We start from the raw sequence: 18,560 nt of genomic DNA, 5'->3' as shown, positions 1-18,560 counted from the left end.
GGCCCGGTTCGGTCAGGTTTCGGCCGGGTTTGGTAGGGTTCGGGCAAAGAACTTCATCTCTAACTGAAGGTCGGGTTTGGTCCGGTTCGGGGTCCGGTTCGGGGTCGGGTTCGGCCGGGTTCGGGTTTGGCCGGGTTTGGTAGGGTTCAGCCGGGTATAGTGTACCGTAATAGTGCTTTTTCTGCCACAGGGCATCATTTTGTGATTAATTACATGCCACTTTGCAACACAGTAATACAGCAGAGATCTCATTCATCGATACCTATCAATATCGATCCAGCGTAACGTTACTACAATGTGCTGGTTGAGAAGTATCTAACGTTAATGCTAGGATCGGGTTTGGTCGGGTTCAGCCGGGTATAATGTCCAGCTATTCTTAACACCCCTATTCTCAACACCCCCCCCCTTCTAACGTTAATGGTAATTCTTGGTGGATAACATAGGGTTACAACATTGTTCAACACACTCAAAAAGTTATTAGCAGTATGATTGTTTTGACCACGGATAAAAGCAGCAGGGTAAAGCAAAAGACAGATGCACTCAGTGACAATGACCAGAGCTTTGCTCAAACAGGCCGTCATTGATTCAAAGACTCACCACCTAATGTCCTACATATTTTTGCAACAAAGAGGTTGATGCGCACAATTCTGCAATCGTGGCTGCCCTCCATTCTGACTTTGTAAACATTAAGGCAGAGGACTTTACAAAAGACCCCACCACAGGGGAAATGATGTAGCAAGGATCTATGAAAGGCACAAAAAGAGATTTGCCTGACAACATACAAGCCGCACACGGAGTGCGGGTTATGGTGATCAGACACCTGGATGTCGAAAATGGGATTGTTAATGGGACATTTGGAACAATTGCCAACATAGCAACAGACGAGCAAAGTGGACAATCGACAGTGAGGCTGATTGGACTTAAATTGGACAGTCCAAATGCAGGACAGAAATTCCGCCTTAAGATACAAGGGGCATCAGATAATTTGGTCTACATAGAGAGAAGTGAGAAAAGACGAAAGGAGTGGTGAGAAGGCAGTTTCCAATGAAGTTGGCCTTTGCATGCACAGCTCACAAAGTGCAAGGCATGAAAATGCAGTCGGCAGTGGTGTCTTTGAAGCGTTTGTTTGTCTGGAATGTCCTATGCTGCCCTGAGTAGGACAACCTCACTTCAAGGACGATTTGATGATTTTGATGGAAAACAAATCTATGCTGATCCTGAAATCACAGCTGTGCTTGGAAATATGACACAGGCATCATTCCAGAGAGCAAGACCCATGTGAAATCAGCAGAACAAACAGGCCAGACATTGTCAATAATTCACCACAACACTCAAGGACTTCCATCTCACATTCAGGACATGAAGTGCCACCATGAACTAGGACTTGCCGGTGTTGTGCATTACAGAAACACATTTGTCCAGAACCTTTGTCTCCCCAATGTTACAATTGGAGGGATACAACATGTTTACACGCAGCAGACATGTCTACTACACCAACTATCCCAACATGGCAAAAAAAAGATGGAGGTGGTGTACTGTAAGAGCCATATCCAAGCAGAGACCCAAAGGTACGTGCAAAATAGGACTGATCTCAAGTTTGTAGTCGTCAAAATTACGGTTCCAGTGACTGCAGTGATTGAGGCTGTTTACAGACCACCAAATTTGAGTCTTGATAAGTTTTTACCAAATATTTGGTCTATGGTGTCACAGTGGTATGTATTGGCTTGTATTGTTACTCTGCTCAAGATAATAATCATGCAACTGTAAGGACATTGTTACTCTGCTAAAGATAATAATCATGCATTTCTAAGGACATTATTTCTCTGCTCTAGAAAATAACCATGCCTTTCATTAGGGCCCGAGTGCCGACAGCGGCGAAGGCCCTATTGAAACTGAAGGAATTCTTCTTTCTTCTGGCAAATGAATCGCCTTTTTGAGGGGCTTAACATACTCAACAACTCACCAAAATTGGTGGTCGCATCAAGTCTGGTGAAAATGTACATATTTTAAGGGTTTTGGGAATAGGCGCACAAAAATGGCTCGCTAGCGCCCCCTACAATGTTAACAAAATCCAGCCCCTGCAGTACGTTTAATGTAGACTAACGAAACTTGGTACACATATGTATGATGTCACGATGTACAAAAATGCTCATTGAAGCCATACCCTAAACCCAAAAGGAAGTCCGCCATTTTGAAGTGAAAGTAGTAGTAGTTATTAGTGCGATGTTGGCCATTTCCACATGTTGTACTTTAACAAACTCCACCTAGAAATTTCATCTGATCAACTTTAAATTTGGTCTGTGCCATCTTAAGACCTTAGAGATGAAAAGTTATTAAAAGAAAATCTTTTTGTCATAGGGCATGGCCGTGGCGGGGCGGCCATTTTGTGCGTTTCGCCATCGAAACAGGAAGTGGGTGTAACTTGAGTGTACATTGTCCAATTGGTTCAAAACTTTTCAGGATTCATAAGTGTCCAACCCTGAGGACATATAAAAGCCAATATTTACGCAAAGTCCTAGCGCCCCCTAGTGGCAACAGGAAGTAGGCCTAAAAGTCAACGTACTATACTTTAACGAACTCCTCTTAGAGATTTCATCAGATTGACTTCAAATTCGGTATGTGTCATCTAAAGACCTTAATGATGAAAAGATATTAAAAGCAAAGGGCGTGGTGTGGTGGCCATTTTGAGCATTTATTGATGAATGAAGAAGTTGTTGTAACTTCAGTGTACATTGTTCAATTTGGCCGAAATTTGTCATGATTGACAAGGGTCCAAGCCTGAGGACATATATAGGCCAAAATTGACTTTTGGTCATAGCGCCCCCCCGCTGGCAACAGGAAATCAGCCTTATATGACAAACATCCAATTTACATGAAACTTATAGTGTGGTCTATTGAGCCTCCACCTATACTTTAACCACGCCCACTTACACCGGCCACGCCCCTTTTCATAACATTTGAACCGTTTAAGGTAGACCCTTGTGTGAGGTATCATTGAACTCAGCAGAGAGTTTCTTTTTAATTTGTGATGGTTTGACCCGCCCGCTATGCTTTGGCCAAACCCCCTTTCACAGCTAATGAACTGTATGACGTAGAGTCTTGTGTGAGGTATCATTGAACTCAGCAGGGAGTTCCCTTTTAGTTGGTGATGATTTGCAGTGTCTGAGTGCTGTGCAAATGCACGGTCACAAGGAGCGGCGTCCAGTAACCTTGACGCGTGCAGAGGCGCGAGGGCCCATCCAACGCTGCTTGCAGCTTTAATTTTATTTTGTTTTGTCACCAACATGTCTTAAATTGCTGGGTTTTGTTATTTTAGTTTGGGTTGGAGATCACCGGTAGTCCAGTTATAATCGCCTTAGTTTAGTTTAGATGTTTTTCTGTAGGTAGTTTAGGGGGATGAGCTAGGTGCAACGGCCCTATTGGGGTTGGCTCTGTGACTTCCCCATCTTTTGTTCCTTTTGGCTGGGATCCCAACCCCTTTTGTTTTTTTGGTAACCCTTTCTATGAAGCCTGTATCTATAATGTGTTATAATGTGCTTATAGCACTGTATAGTTATAAGCAATTCATAATGCTTTTTTTTTTTTAACAATAATCATAACACATTATAAAGCATTTTATTATGAATAATAAGGTCAAGTATCATAATACTCTATAATTGGTAGTCACTACTATAATACAAAATAATCATGGGCTTAATTAATGTAATATCAATTTGAATATTGCACTGCGTAATTTTAGTTAAGAACTAAACCATTTTCTGTCACGTGCATACGACAGAGATGTTAACAAGTCATTTTTTGGAAGTCCAAGTCGAGTCTCAAGTCTTTGAGCTCGAGTCCAAGTCAAGTCTCAAGTCTTGAGGGGTAAGTTCAAGTCAAGTCTCAAGTCGTTTGCAACAAGTCCAAGTCAAGTCTCAAGTCTCTGGCCATCTGATCTGTCCCTAACACTGTATTGTTAAATCTTATGATTTCAAAGCATGTCCTGTAGCTACCATCCATACAGTATCAAAATCAGTTGTAGGATAACTTTATGGGGTCTACTTAACACATCCCTCTAGCCCTCGGACCTGGCAAAATATTAACCTAAGTCTTTCACATCATATGGATACAACTATAAAGATACAAATTGCCTGTTCTCAGCATTAGCACAACACAACAGACTGAACACAATTCTGCACAAAATATGACAAAATATGACAGTATAAGTTATCAGAACTTAAATATAGTAATTCTGCAATTTTGACGAAGGGGGTCTCGCCCAGGGTGTAATTCAATGTAGAACTGCCACTGCCAGCGCGAGGGAGAGCTGACTCAGAGGAGGAGAGGTTAGTGAGGCCAGCGTCTCCGCGGCAGGTGACAGTGCGCACGGATCCACTGCGCCATGCATGGATGAAATAATGAAATAGTAAATAGGACTACAGTAACAGAAATATGTGCAGAATTAAGACAGTCAAGACGGCCCAGTGTTTGGTGGACCGGGTACACCTTGTTCACTTAATAGCCTACAAATAATCCACAGGATCAATTACGCATCACATGAGTTTGCCCATCCGACACAGTGTTTGTTCCTGGGGAGCTGGATCTGTGCGTCCCGCCTCCTGTGTGCCATGGATGTCTGAGCCTCAGCAACTACTAACTATAAAGATACAATTTGCCTGTTCCCAGCATTAGCACAACACTTTGCGAGGGTTAGCTTGTTACCTGTGACAATATATGCTAAATGTAATGTCTCTTTCACATTAGCAAGTGACTGACCTATCTGGGTGCGTTTTGAGATGCCTGATGAAGTTTGACGTTGTTGATCCGGCATCATTTATCTTGGTGCCACATACCTTGCATGTAGCTGTTCACTTATTGCCACTGTTTACGAAGTTATTGAAAGCAAAACTAATGACAAAAGGCACAACTCCGGGAGGAGTCGCCATCGTCAATGCATTTTTTATATGTGAGTGCGCGCACATAAACCATAGCGCATGTGCTACATTGCACATTATGGCAAAGGGCAGGTGACATGCAGCTTGGCATACATTTCCCCAACATATATGCGCCAATAAAAGAAAATAGAAATACATGAATACATTTAGATTTAAAAAGCAATAATTGCATGAAAACAGGTTGTTGACGAGTCTTGAAGCTCGAGTCTGAGTCAAGTCTGAAGTCTTTTGGGTCGAGTCGCAAGTCAAGTCTGAAGTCAGCTGTTTGTGCGACTTAAGTGTGATTCGAGTACGAGTCCCAGACTTGAGTCCCCATCTCTGGCATACAACAAATTTATTTAAATAGGAAATATATAAGAACTATGCGAATTATGATACACTATGAGCCTAAATTTTATATCAGTGAGTGACCAGCAATTATAGAGTATTGTGATACCTTATACCTTATGTCGATTAAGTTGATAGGGTTCATGATGAATTATAGACACAGGCTTCATAGAAAGTGTTACTTTTTTTGTAAACTTTATTTGGTAGCACTTTATAATAACTATCCATAATTCATCATTTATTGCATTAGTTAACTATTAGTTAATGGTTTGTTCATTATTACTTATTAAATGTTCATACATAGTTCATCATGAGTAAAGTATTTGTTCACAGTTATAAATGGTTTGTTCATAGTAAACAAGCCTATTAGTTAATGGTTTGTTCATCATTATTCATTTATTGTTCATACATAATTCATCATCAGTAAAGCATTTGTTCACACAGTTATAAATGGTTTGTTCATAGTAAATAAGCCTATCTTGAAAAATATGTTTGTAAGTACATGATTTATACTTAACAAATAATGAAACAACCACTTATAAATGAAATCATTTTCCCATTATAAACCAGTTGCAAACTATTACTAAATGCTTTGTTCATCATTTGTAAAGCATTGCTCCTATGTTAATTCTCATAAAGTAGTTGTATACACACTCATAAATGGTTTGTTCATAGTAAATAAAGCTCTCAATAATTATGTTTATAAATAGAGGTTTGACACTAAATTAAAGCATTGCAAAAACCATTGGTAAATTAAATAATTTTCCCTTTATAAACTATCTACAAACTATTAGTAATTTCTTTGTTTATCATTTGTAAATCATAGTTCCTACATTCATTCTAATCAGTAAAGCATTTTATAAATACAGTTAGTAAATGGTTGGTCTATAGTAAGTAAGCTCATGTAATCAGTTTATTTTTCAATAATTCCTAAATGATGCATTAACCATTTGTAATTGAAGTCTTCTTACCATTATTAACTAGGTACTCAGGAATGTATAAGGTCGGTTAAAACTAGGAAGTTAATGATTAACAGACTATCTACACCTACATTTGTTCATGCCTTAAATAAAACGTTATGATTTAGAAAAAGGCCTAAACTAATAGCTGGGGTGTTAACACATCTGTTACAAATACTTACCAATAATGTAATCCATGATTAACTCATGAGTTACTACTGGTTAGTTAAGTATATTGTGTGAGCCCATCTAAAGTGAGCACTTTCTATGCTTTTACAAAGCATTTATAAATGAGTTGCAAAGGCTAACAGAACCTGGACACACACATGTATTGTTCTATTTGGACATGCCTTCAGAAATATGCCTATGGATAGTTAGTGTGTTAATGCATCTTTAACAAGCACTTACCAACACATCAATTCATGATTAACTCATGAGTTACTACTGACTAGTTGACTACATGGTGTGAGCCCATCTAAAGTGAGGACTTGCTATGCTTTACAAAGCATTTATAAATGAGTTGCAAAGGCTAGCATATACAACAGAAACACAAGTAAAAACAGTATTTGTAAACCTTATTACGATGTAGTAAGAATGTACATTCATGAAATAGCTCGTAGTAGTGTTATTTAGTTGATATCAGTGTGAATTTGGACCAGAACCAGAAGAAAACTAGATTGTTAAGAGCCAGAGAATTGAACATCAATAAAGAGAATAGGAAACCAGGATAACATTTGAGAAGTGTATTAATATACACAGAAACATGGCATATACATATACAGATAAAACACAGGTATGAAACATAAAAACTAAAATAAATAAAGTGTGCACAAAACAGAAACCCTTTTCAGTTCTATGAGCTCAATTGTTCTTTGATAACAAGAGTTCAGAGATTTTCAACGTTGGGGCCCATATGAGTTTGGTTTCTGTTTGTCCTACCACCATGAAGAAGGAATCCAGGGCAATCTGTATAAGTTCAGAGTCTCGATCCTGTAGCTCGCCACCCAGCCAACTGAACTGGGAATCTTTAAACCCTGGAAGACTCTGGGATCTGAAGAGTCAATGTGATCCAATATCCCTCTCTGGACCAGACTTCGCGTGCGTAGCGCTTCTCAAATCTCCACCTCCTCCACCTGTAGATAAGGCCAAATCAGTTCTCTCAATTACTATTCAGTAACGAATCAATTGCTTAGGCTACAATGAAAATAAAATGAGGTGATATTTCAGTTAACCCATATTGAAATATCTAAAGTACATTTATATTAATAGGTAACCTTTATACAAAAAATACATTTCTAATTCAAGTTTTATGGAACCTACCTTAGTAACATTAACACTATTCTTAAAATAACTGCATAAATGCATGTAAAAACCTCTCAAATTGTATTAGTTTCCCATAACTTAAGCTACAGTGTTGTAATCTAGAGGCATTAAGACATGCATGCTTATTTATCCCTCCCTGCACCGGTAACAGTAGAAAGAATGCACTAAAAATTAGCCTCTTTAAAGTTACTTCACCATAAACTCCAGTTAAACAATTAAACTCACAACTTGTACTAACATTCATTCAACAAAATACCCACAGCTAGCAATAGTGTTGAAAAGCAACATTACTTTCCATAACCAATAGATAGAATCATTAGCCTTTTCATAGACAATACACAGTACTCCGCTAGCCTTTTGTGACTAATTACCCTATTAGCATATGAATACAGCACCTTAGCTAACCCGTTAGCTTTGCACTATTAGCACCGTTCTCTTAATACAGCCATGATTAGCAAATATCACCTCATTTTATTTTCATTGTAGCCTAAGCAATTGATTTTATGACTGAATAGTAATTGAGAGAACTAATTTGGCCTTATCTACAGGTGGAGGAGGTGGAGATTTGAGAAGCGCTACGCACGGTAGGTCCGGTCCAGAGAGGGATATTGGATCACATTGACTCTTCAGATCCCAGAGTCTTCCAGGGTTTAAAAACTCCCAGTTCAGTTGGCTGGGTGGCGAACAATTGAGCTTATAGAACTGAAAAGGGTTTCTTTTATGTGCACACTTTATTATTTTAGTAGTTATTTTTCATACCTGTGTTTTATCTGTATATGCCATGTTTCTGTGTATATTAATACACTTCTCAAATGTTATCCTGGTTTCCTATTCTCTTTATTGATGTTCAATTCTCTGGCTCTTAACAATCTAGTTTTCTTCTGGTTCTGGTCCAAATTCACACTGATATCAACTAAATAACACTACTACGAGCTATTTCATGAATGTACATTCTTACTACATCGTAATAAGGTTTACAAATACTGTTGTTACTTGTGTTTCTGTTGTATATACTAGCCTTTGCAACTCATTTATAAATGCTTTGTAAAGCATAGCAAGTCCTCACTTTAGATGGGCTCACACCATGTAGTCAACTAGTCAGTAGTAACTCATGAGTTAATCATGAATTGATGAGTAAGTGGTTGTTAAAGATGCATTAACACACTAACTATCCATAGGCATATTTCTGAAGGCATGTCCAAATAGAACAATACATGTGTGTGTCCAGGTTCTGTTAGCCTTTGCAACTCATTTATAAATGCTTTGTAAAACATAGAAAGTGCTCACTTTACATGGGCTCACACAATATGCTTAACTAACCAGTAGTAACTCATGAGTTAATCATGGATTACATTATTGGTAAATATTTGTAACAGATGTGTTAACACCCCAGCTATTAGTTTAGGCCTTTTTCTAAATCATAACATTTTATTTAACGCATGAACAAATATAGGTGTAGATAGTCTGTTAATCATTAACTTCCTAGTTTTAACCGACCTTATACATTCCTGAGTACCTAGTTAATAATGGTAAGAAGACTTCATTTACAAATGGTTAATGCATCATTTAGGAATTATTGAAAAATAAACTGATAGTTACTATAGACCAACCATTTACTAACTGTATTTACTAATGCTTTACTGATTAGAATGAATGTAGGAACTATGCTTTACAAATGATGAACAAAGAAATTACTAATAGTTTGTAGATAGTTTATAAAGGGAAAATTATTTAATTTACCAATGGTTTTGCAATGCTTTAATTTAGTGTCAAACTTCTATTTATAAACATAATTATTGAGAGCTTTATTCACTATGAACAAACCATTTATGAGTGTGTATACAAATGCTTTATTTATAAGAATTAACATAGGAGCAATGCATTACAAATGATGAAAAAAGCATTTAGTAATAGTTTGCAACTGGTTTATAATGGGAAAATGATTTCATTTATAAATGGTTGTTTCATTATTTGTTAAGTATAAATCATGTACTTACAAACATATTTTTCAAGATAGGCTTATTTACTATGAACAAACCATTTATAACTGTGTGAACAAATGCTTTACTGATGATGAATTATGTATGAACAATAAATGAATAATGAGGAACAAACCATTAACTAATAGGCTTGTTTACTATTAACAAACCATTTATAACTGTGAACAAATACTTTACTCATGATGAACTATGTATGAACATTTAATAAGTAATAATGAACAAACCATAAACTACTAGTTAACTAATGCTTAATACATGATGAATTATGGATAGTTATTATAAAGTGCTACCCTTTATTTTAGTATTTTTTTTATGAATGTAGGCATAGTTAATTTTCTTTTTGGCTTGCGTCCTTTATATGTTTTGGACTCTTGTAGAGCCTTTGTTTAGAGAGGCCTTAACTAAAGGACAACAGATATGATCAAATTAATAAAATAAAACAAGGTAAAGAACAGAGAAAGCAGAGGAGAGCAGAAGCAGTTCTATTGAGGACAAGGCTGGGTTGCAGTTCCAGTGATGCAGATAGGGACAGCAGTCTGAGCGAGGAAGATGCCCCCCAAAAGACAATATTGGTTAATATACTGTAAGTATAGGTATAGAATTGCACTACACATCATTGTTGGTTTTCATTTGGCCAACTGTTCACCTATTTGACAACCCAAGTGATGACAACATCAGCTAATGAAAAGTTATGTCTGATTCTTTTTCTTTCAGAAAACACACAGCAGCTCTTCAGGACTCTTCAGCTGGTTTCTTTCTCCAGAAAGCAGGCCATACATTACAAGGCTTGAAGGTAACATTTTAAAATAAGACTAACTTGACTTCTACTCACAACTTTTAACATTTAACAATTACTATAAGTAAAATGAGGTTACTATTTTGATCAGTGCATGGATAAATGTATACAAAACTAAGTAGCTTTTTTGAGTTCTTGACTGAATTAAAATACAATTGATTCTCGCTGCTTTAATATTGTCATTACTGATGTCTTTCCTTTTGTGTACTTTCAGAGATAGACAATGACTGCCAGGGGGAGCCAGGCATTGTGACAATGACAATGCTATAAAAATGTATAAATATTAAATGTCTATTGTTATATTATTATACATAAATAATTTAACTGTAATTTCTTGTGGTTGAGTTTGTTTTCTCTGAGGTCTCTGACATTTTTCCCACATCATCCCTGATTTTTAGTAGCCTTTTGGCTAGACCTAGACCAATTTATTATTATTATTTACTATTATTACTTTAGGTGGTACAGTTTTCTCCAGCAGTGCAAAAACATATTCTCAATTTTCAAAGTATGGAAGTATACATTGTGTGAAATAAAAAATCAAAGAAACGGTAAGTGGTACTATGCTGTACTCTGGTCCTGACCTGTATGAATTTGTGGTGTCTTGTAAGCCCATCCATCCATTCCCTATTGCCATTGTTAAACAATTGTATTCTCTCTCTCTCTCTCTCTCTCTCTCTCTCTCTCTCTCTCTCTCAGTGACAGTGTGACCTACGTACATCAATACAGCTACTGCTATTAATACTTAGCTAGTGTTATTCGGATGTGCACCAAGTAGTAGGCACACTGTCAAAATTTCTTGTGGAATTTTCTAGTTACACTTACTGCTCACGCTGCAGCATTTATTCATGACTTGAAGGCTTTGTTCAGTGTCAAGTACTCAGTGATGTGAGGTAAGCCTTAATATTGTTTTAAATACACTGTTATAAAACTGCATTATCATTATATGAGAATATGCCAAAAACCTTTGCAGGAGATCCATTTCACATCAGAAACTGTTTTTATATTGGTATTTATCAAATTAAACCTGTAGTAAAAATATAGTTGTGTAATATAACGTGTAGAGGAGAGATTCAACTTGTAAAGTACTGTGTTGCTGCTTTGCATGCTGGTACCGTAGCACTAGTCTCTAATAGTATTAATATTCAGCATACCAATATCAGCCTTCTCAGCTCTATTGGCATGTGCATGGACGGGGGTGTTGCTGGCAGGTCTCACTCACTACTGGGTGGCCTGGTTGGTAGCTACTCAACGTTCCCCTCTTGCCAAGCAGAGAAACCTATTGGACTCAGTAAGGTGAGGTCAGAGTGTGTGTGTACTGGTGTGTGTGTCTGTGTATATGCACGTCCAAGTGTATGTTTGTGACTCAAGCTTAATTATAACACCCTCATACCTTTGATACTGTCCCACTATTTTTGTCAATGTAAAAAACTACCTTTTGTTGGACACCAGACTAATTGTCGCATGGGGATAAAAGAAACGCTGAATTCAAGTGGACTGAATGGATGCTGTGGATTGGCTACAGCTAGTGTGTTGAACCTGAGTTTGAGATCTATCGGCTGGGCTCTTTGTCCTGCATTTCCCCTAGATTCTTTTCTCCTTACTTTTCTTTGCAGTTTCTTTTTGTTGTTTGTGAAAATTGTGCATCAATGCAGTCTGAGGCTTTGCCAGTGAAGTGACCCGTGTTTAAATGTTCTGGGGGCGTTTTATTGAATGGCTCAAAACAAATTGCTGTTGATATGAAGTAGTGGGGTGGTGTCTCTATTGAGCGGCAGGTTTATACACTCAGGGAAGCATTAGCATTGCAAGGCGGTTCTGGCTGAAGTTATAACTTTGTCTTTTGTCAGTTAATATGGGTTCTTCCTTTGAATGGGCTCAGTTCCAAAAGTGTCAAACATATCAAAAGCACATCAGAGGAATGACTTCCATTCAACAATACTCTTATAGAATGAAGCTTAGCAAAAGTTCCATCAAGAAGACTACCTACATGGTTACTCTCTTTTTATATTTGTGTTTTTCCTTTTTAACTTCTAACACAAACAGCTGATTGAGGGCATTTTGCCAAGTTATCTATCAACCAATCATTTTGTTGCTGTCAAGTTTAAAATCTATTCCCTTTTTTGCTGCTTTCAGCTTTAATCCAATTTTATCAGACCCAGCTGTCTATTGGGTCCATCTATTGAGCTCAGCAGATATCACTGATATGCCTATATGGCTTATAGTTTGATTACCCCCATAAAAGTTATAACTTTTCCTACTGTGCACTCTATATAAAAATGTATCAGGTTCTTAATACATTTAAGCTCCCTCCCTCCTTTAGTTGTATAGTTGTTATAGTCCTGATTCAAATAGTTTTGGTACTTATGGTTAACCCTATTGCAAAATAACTTTTTTCAAATAAAATCATCTATCTGTGTGGAAAACTTGGTAGAACTTAAGTGCAGGCATAACTGGCTGATATTGTTTGATTTGCTGTACTGCTATACTACCACTACTACTACTATTGTTGTGCTGTTTTAGTTATGCCATCTGGTCAACTGCTAACAAATAACACATAATGAATGTAATGATATAAAGATAATCGTTCTCAAATGTTACAAAATGTAACGACCAAAACATTCAGCCCGCCAAGCGCTGCCAATCACTGTCAAGCTTAAATTCGTGCCCAATCGGACGCCTGGCTGTTCACACCAGACATGCATTTCTCTGCGCCAGTCACAAAGCAATCCTGCTTCTCTGCACTCTACATAATCTCTCTCTCTCTCTCTCTCTCTGTCTGTCTCTCTCTCTCTCTCTCCCAGTGTGTGTTTGTTAGTGTCGCTCTAGACACAGCTGAGAGGTTAAGACAGCCAACCTGAGTGTTTTATTTTGAAATTTGTTTTATTTTGTAAAGTATCTGGCTGGACACATTCACTCGCGACTTGCAGAATAATCGCTGCAGCGCATGGGTGCTCCACTCCTAAATGCAGCCGGTGTGAACAGACATATTGGATAACAGGTGCACCAAAATAAAAATGACTCCACTGCACGGCACGTCACGGTGCTTTCGCAGCCATTGTGTTTTTGGCATCACCTACTTTACTCCTATTTGTCTACCATTGAACAACTTCACAGAACAAATGTGTTAACTCTTAACCAACCAGAAAAACACACCCAAAACAAACGTAAAGACTTATCTTGAAGATAAGCTTAATATATTAAATGACTTATGTTTTCTTTCTTAAAGTGAAAAGAACACCACGACAAATGCAATTTCATGTGTTCACGATGCTTCACATGATCGCCAACTAGATATATCTTTCCTCAAATAACTGCTAATTTCTTTTTATTGATTACACTTGTGAAAATATTTAGAGTGGCTGATTTTGTATCTTTCTCTGCTGAAATGGCATGTGTGATCCCAAAAGGTTCCATACTTAAACACAATATGATTTTACTTTGATTATATGCTATGCCTTGGTTATATTGTAACTTCAAAATTGGCTTTCAATGTATGCTGATGATACCCCGCTGTATGTTTGTTTAAACCGTAAAGTTTTAAAGTCTTAACTGGACACCAACACTGTCCAACAAGACAGAAAAGCTCCTATCCTCCCACAGTTGTACACTGACAACACAAGTGGGAACATTAGTGTAATGATTGTTGACATGACCATTTTCGGTCACACTTTTTTTTACGGTACATTAAAAATATATTAATCAAATTAGACCAAAACTAGAAATCATGTGGAGCGTGCTAACGTTCACCTTCTTGTACAGCGAACAGTGATGCTAACTTAGCTCGTTAAAGTCAGTCCTGTAACATGGGCTTTGCCTGGTCTTTGTCTGGAATTGGCAGTCTGAAATATTATTAAGCACTGCTTAAACTGTTAGTGGGCCCAGTTGTAAAGCTAGTGAATATATTTGGTATCATATAAAACTAGATGATCTAAGGAATCAATCGATGATGTTGCAAGTTAAACTATAAAGAATTAAAATGTAACATTTGCTTGACATATTGTAACCATGTTTATTAGTACAGTAATTGCCACACAACGGGCTAAATACATACTGCTCCTTTATTCAAGACTAAATGTATGTGCAGTTGTACACCGCAATAAAAAATGATAGCCTAGTTCAATCTAACACTGAATCTGCCGTGTTTTACAGATCTGACTGACCACGGATGAGGTGTACTTCAATCCACCAGACTCCTCACAGTGGTTGAAACCTCAGGATAAAGTTATTGCTCGACAGGTGTCATACTTCTGAACTGCTCAGTAACTAAAGTATCAACAGCTACTGTGAGGACTGTGCTGTGTCCATAGACATTGATCAGGCTGTATGAAAGGGACTCTTGTTTCACAAAGTAACTTAGAGATTTTCACTTGAAGTTTTTATTTGTCTGTTATTGTCATATTTATGCTGTGAAATGTTTTTCAAGCTGCAGATTAGATTTGATACCCTTTCAAAATAATTTTGTTTTTGTTTTGTTTTGTGCCATTTGTTCAGATGGTAAACTTTATTGTTTTGTTCAGATTCAAAACAATAAAGTTTAACTGTTAAACAAATGTTTTGTGTTGCTTACTGTCACTATTACCTGTCTTAAAGGATTACATTTTCATAGTCAGGATGTGAAATGGACTTAGTGTTTGACCCTACTACATGCATTAAATCAGACATATCACCTGTATAAACAGTGCAATTACAGTCTTTGTGAAAAAAACATGTTATATAACACTTAGGAGCTTTACTATTGAAACTTAAAAATTAGCAAACCCTGCTTAGAAATAAAGCACTTTATTCATAGTCAATGGAATGGAAATATAAAATGTGTATACATAATGCACAGAGTAGCAGATGTTAACTGTCCAGCTCATGTCCTCCACCAGTCCACCAAGATGTGTCAGCTGGTAATGTAGGCTCTCAGGTCACAGAAGTCATCCTGTGGATACTGAATCTTTTCTGATGCTGCTGTGTTGTCTTCAGACCATCGCTTGGCAGAAGTATGACACCTGTCCCACAATACCTTCATACTGTGAGGAGAGTCTTGTGGGTCCAGGTAAACCTCGTCAAACAGGTGTTCAGGACAGCATCTGATCAGTCAGATCTGTAAAACATGGCATATTCAGTGATTAAACTATCAGTTTTTTTATCAGGGTGTACAACTGCACATACTTTTAGTCTTACAGGAGAAGCATGTATTTAACCAGGTGCGTGGCAATTACTGTACTAATAAACATGGTTACAATATGTCGAGCAAATTTTAAATTTGTATTCTTTATAGTTAAACTTGCAACATCATCTAAAATCTGTAGTTATGGCAACAGCTACAGTGTAAAACATGATAAATCCATTTTTATTCTGATATCTTGAGGTGAGGGAGACTCCTTTGAAAATGGCTTAACTTTGGAACCTTATTTTATATTTCCCTGTTATGGACAAGCATAACATGGTTGGTATCAATGGATTCCTTAGATCGTCTAGTTTCATATAATACCAAATATATTCACTAGCTCGCTAGCATCGCTGTTCAAGCTGTACAAGAAGGTGAACATTAGCATGCTCCAAAATGTAGCAAGCTGTCACTGCCGCTATAACAATATAAAGCAAATTGTAAATGCACTGCAACAATGATGATGAAAACATCAATGTAATTTATTTGACAACAAAGTCCTAATAATATCAACTTACCCGGAGGAACATCAAGTAGATTCTAGGCCAACTGTCTCTGAAAGATTTGACAAGGCTTCTTCACCATTTTCATGTAGTTTAACAGCAGTTGGCATCCATAAGTGTTGCATTACCGCCATCTACTGGAGAGCGCTGGAATCGTCACTTGAGACACGAATTGTTTGTGACAACAACAGCGCGAAAAACTGTCTCAAAAGTACCCAAACAAATAGAAGGAGATTTACAAATATATTTACATTGAAAAACAAATTTCAAATTTCATCAATTTACAAATAATGAAATACGAGTAACAAATTAGACGCACAGACACAGATACGCATTTGCTATACACATTGCTTTGCATTCATTTGTGAATAGTGTTTGTGGATACAAATCACTCTGCATTCATTTCTGCATTGTGTTTCACAAGTCACAAATTAGAGGCACAGATACAACACAGATTTATGGATACAAATCACTCTGCATCCATTTTTGCATTGTGTTTTACAAGTTGCAAATACTTATGAGACTGTTTTAGCACCATAAACTTTTCAACTGCACATTTTAGCAGCTGTAGAATATAGCATGAAGAGTAGCTGATTTTACACTGCATATTACAATACCTGGTTCTGTGTAAGGTCATGTCTAAAGATCGGTCTAAAGATGAGTACCTGTTCTGGGCATTAATGGGTGTCCAAGTTAATTTTAAACTATACGCCATAGGCCAAAATAAGTGGATTTTTGCATTTTCTGGTTTAAGTCCCACAGAAAAATTGTTCTTGTCTGCTTTTTCAGTCCCTGCTAATGTGGAATAATGAGCACTGAAAAACTGTTCAGAAACCAACATTTTTTTAATTGTTAAATTGTGCATCGCACTGCTAAGGTTGTTACAGTTTGTTGCAAAATGAGTGAGAAACATAACTTTTCTTTGAAAAGAGCAAATGTATGAAACTATTTAATGCACTTTTCACTCTTGAGTTATAAAATATGTACATATTTGCTATAGAGAGATTCAGCATTCACAAAACAATAAAAAAACACTGTAGCATCATGTGAGATAGACAGCTTTATCCATTCTCCTTTATTTTTTATTCTGCTTCTCTTCTCTCTGTCTGTCAGCTTCATTTTTACCACTTATCCTTTTTTATTCCTTCTACTTATGCCTCTAACATACAACAGTTCTTGCAGTCCACCTATCTAATCTCTTAGCTTATTTTCTCTATTACACTTGCAGCACCTTGTTAAAGACCTTGTTCCAGTGTCCTAACTGGACGACAAAGTTGTTCTGTTCCTCCCGACTACTACAACTAATGGAATAAGTTGGTCCCTTAGGAGTGAGGCGGCCAATCACTTTGAAACATCTTGCTTGTTCTGGAGTCAGTAGGCCAGATGGATAATGGTTGAAGAGAATGACCTCTAGCCATCTTGTTAACAGACCATCTAGTGCTGGAGTGAAAGGTTTTCTATTCCTAACACAAGTCTTCTGGAGGCAATCTCTCTCATCTTGCAGTCCTCAACTCACTCTTAGACCTTCCTAAAGTATGAGAGTGTAGTCTTTCACTACATTAGATGGGGTCAAAATGTATTCATGTGTACTTATATCACCACACTCATTTCACTGCAGCAACATGCAACACTTTTTTGAGGAATAAATCTGCAAGAGCAAAGGAGCATGAAAACAGGAACATTAGCCTATATACCTGCAAGAAATTATCAAGGTTTCATCCTCATCAAGCATTCCCCCTCTGATAAAGTTGTACAGGGCAACATAAATAAAGGACTTGACTGCCTGAAAAGCACTGTGAGTGTTTGCCAGCCGCTTTGGGTGGCCATACTTTTTATGCAAGGCACTTCCTTTAAGCTTCTAATGACAAGTGACCCACGTGTAAAAGGATTCTTAGAGACTAGGTCAGGCTTTTAAAGTCAGGGGAGTTCCTTGTGCACCGAGTCTATCACGCCTGGAAACCAGGCAATCAACTTGTGATGAACAACCCCTATAAACCCCTTTTTTTAATAAGCAGCATGGGTTATTGGGTTATTAAGACTTTATGACGAGCTGATCATTCATCATTAGCCAGTGACAACAACAATCCAATATTTTCAAATGAGGAAATGTGTTCATATTGCATGCTCGGGTGCAGAGTGACTTCTACAGGAGAGGTTTTACAAAGAGGTGTGAGTTGGTATGCTCAGAGCAAAGCCCCAGGAGCAACTGCTTTGACAAAGGGAACCTGACATTAATTTATAAATCAAACGGGGTCACTGCATCTTTGAAGATCGAGACTTTCCACAAGTCTTCAACCAACAAACACCTCAGGTGAAGGAAATACATTTTCTGTATGTTATAGCCGTGTTGTCACATGTTCGTACAGACAAGAGAGCCAGACTGATACTTCCCGATATTTGAAAAACAAAACAATAATAATGATATTAAACAAAGGTTTTTGATAAGGATCCCTTAACTAGCTTGGCCGGGCTCTATTGCACGTTTTCCATATAATTGTTTTATCATACTGTAATTAAGTATACATTGAAGACTTTCTCTGAAAACTCATTACTCATTCATTAAAAT

Source organism: Sander vitreus, chromosome 4, assembly GCF_031162955.1.
Source record: "Sander vitreus isolate 19-12246 chromosome 4, sanVit1, whole genome shotgun sequence".
Taxonomy (NCBI): Eukaryota; Metazoa; Chordata; class Actinopteri; order Perciformes; family Percidae; genus Sander; species Sander vitreus.
Note: the sequence above shows the minus strand (reverse complement) of the source record.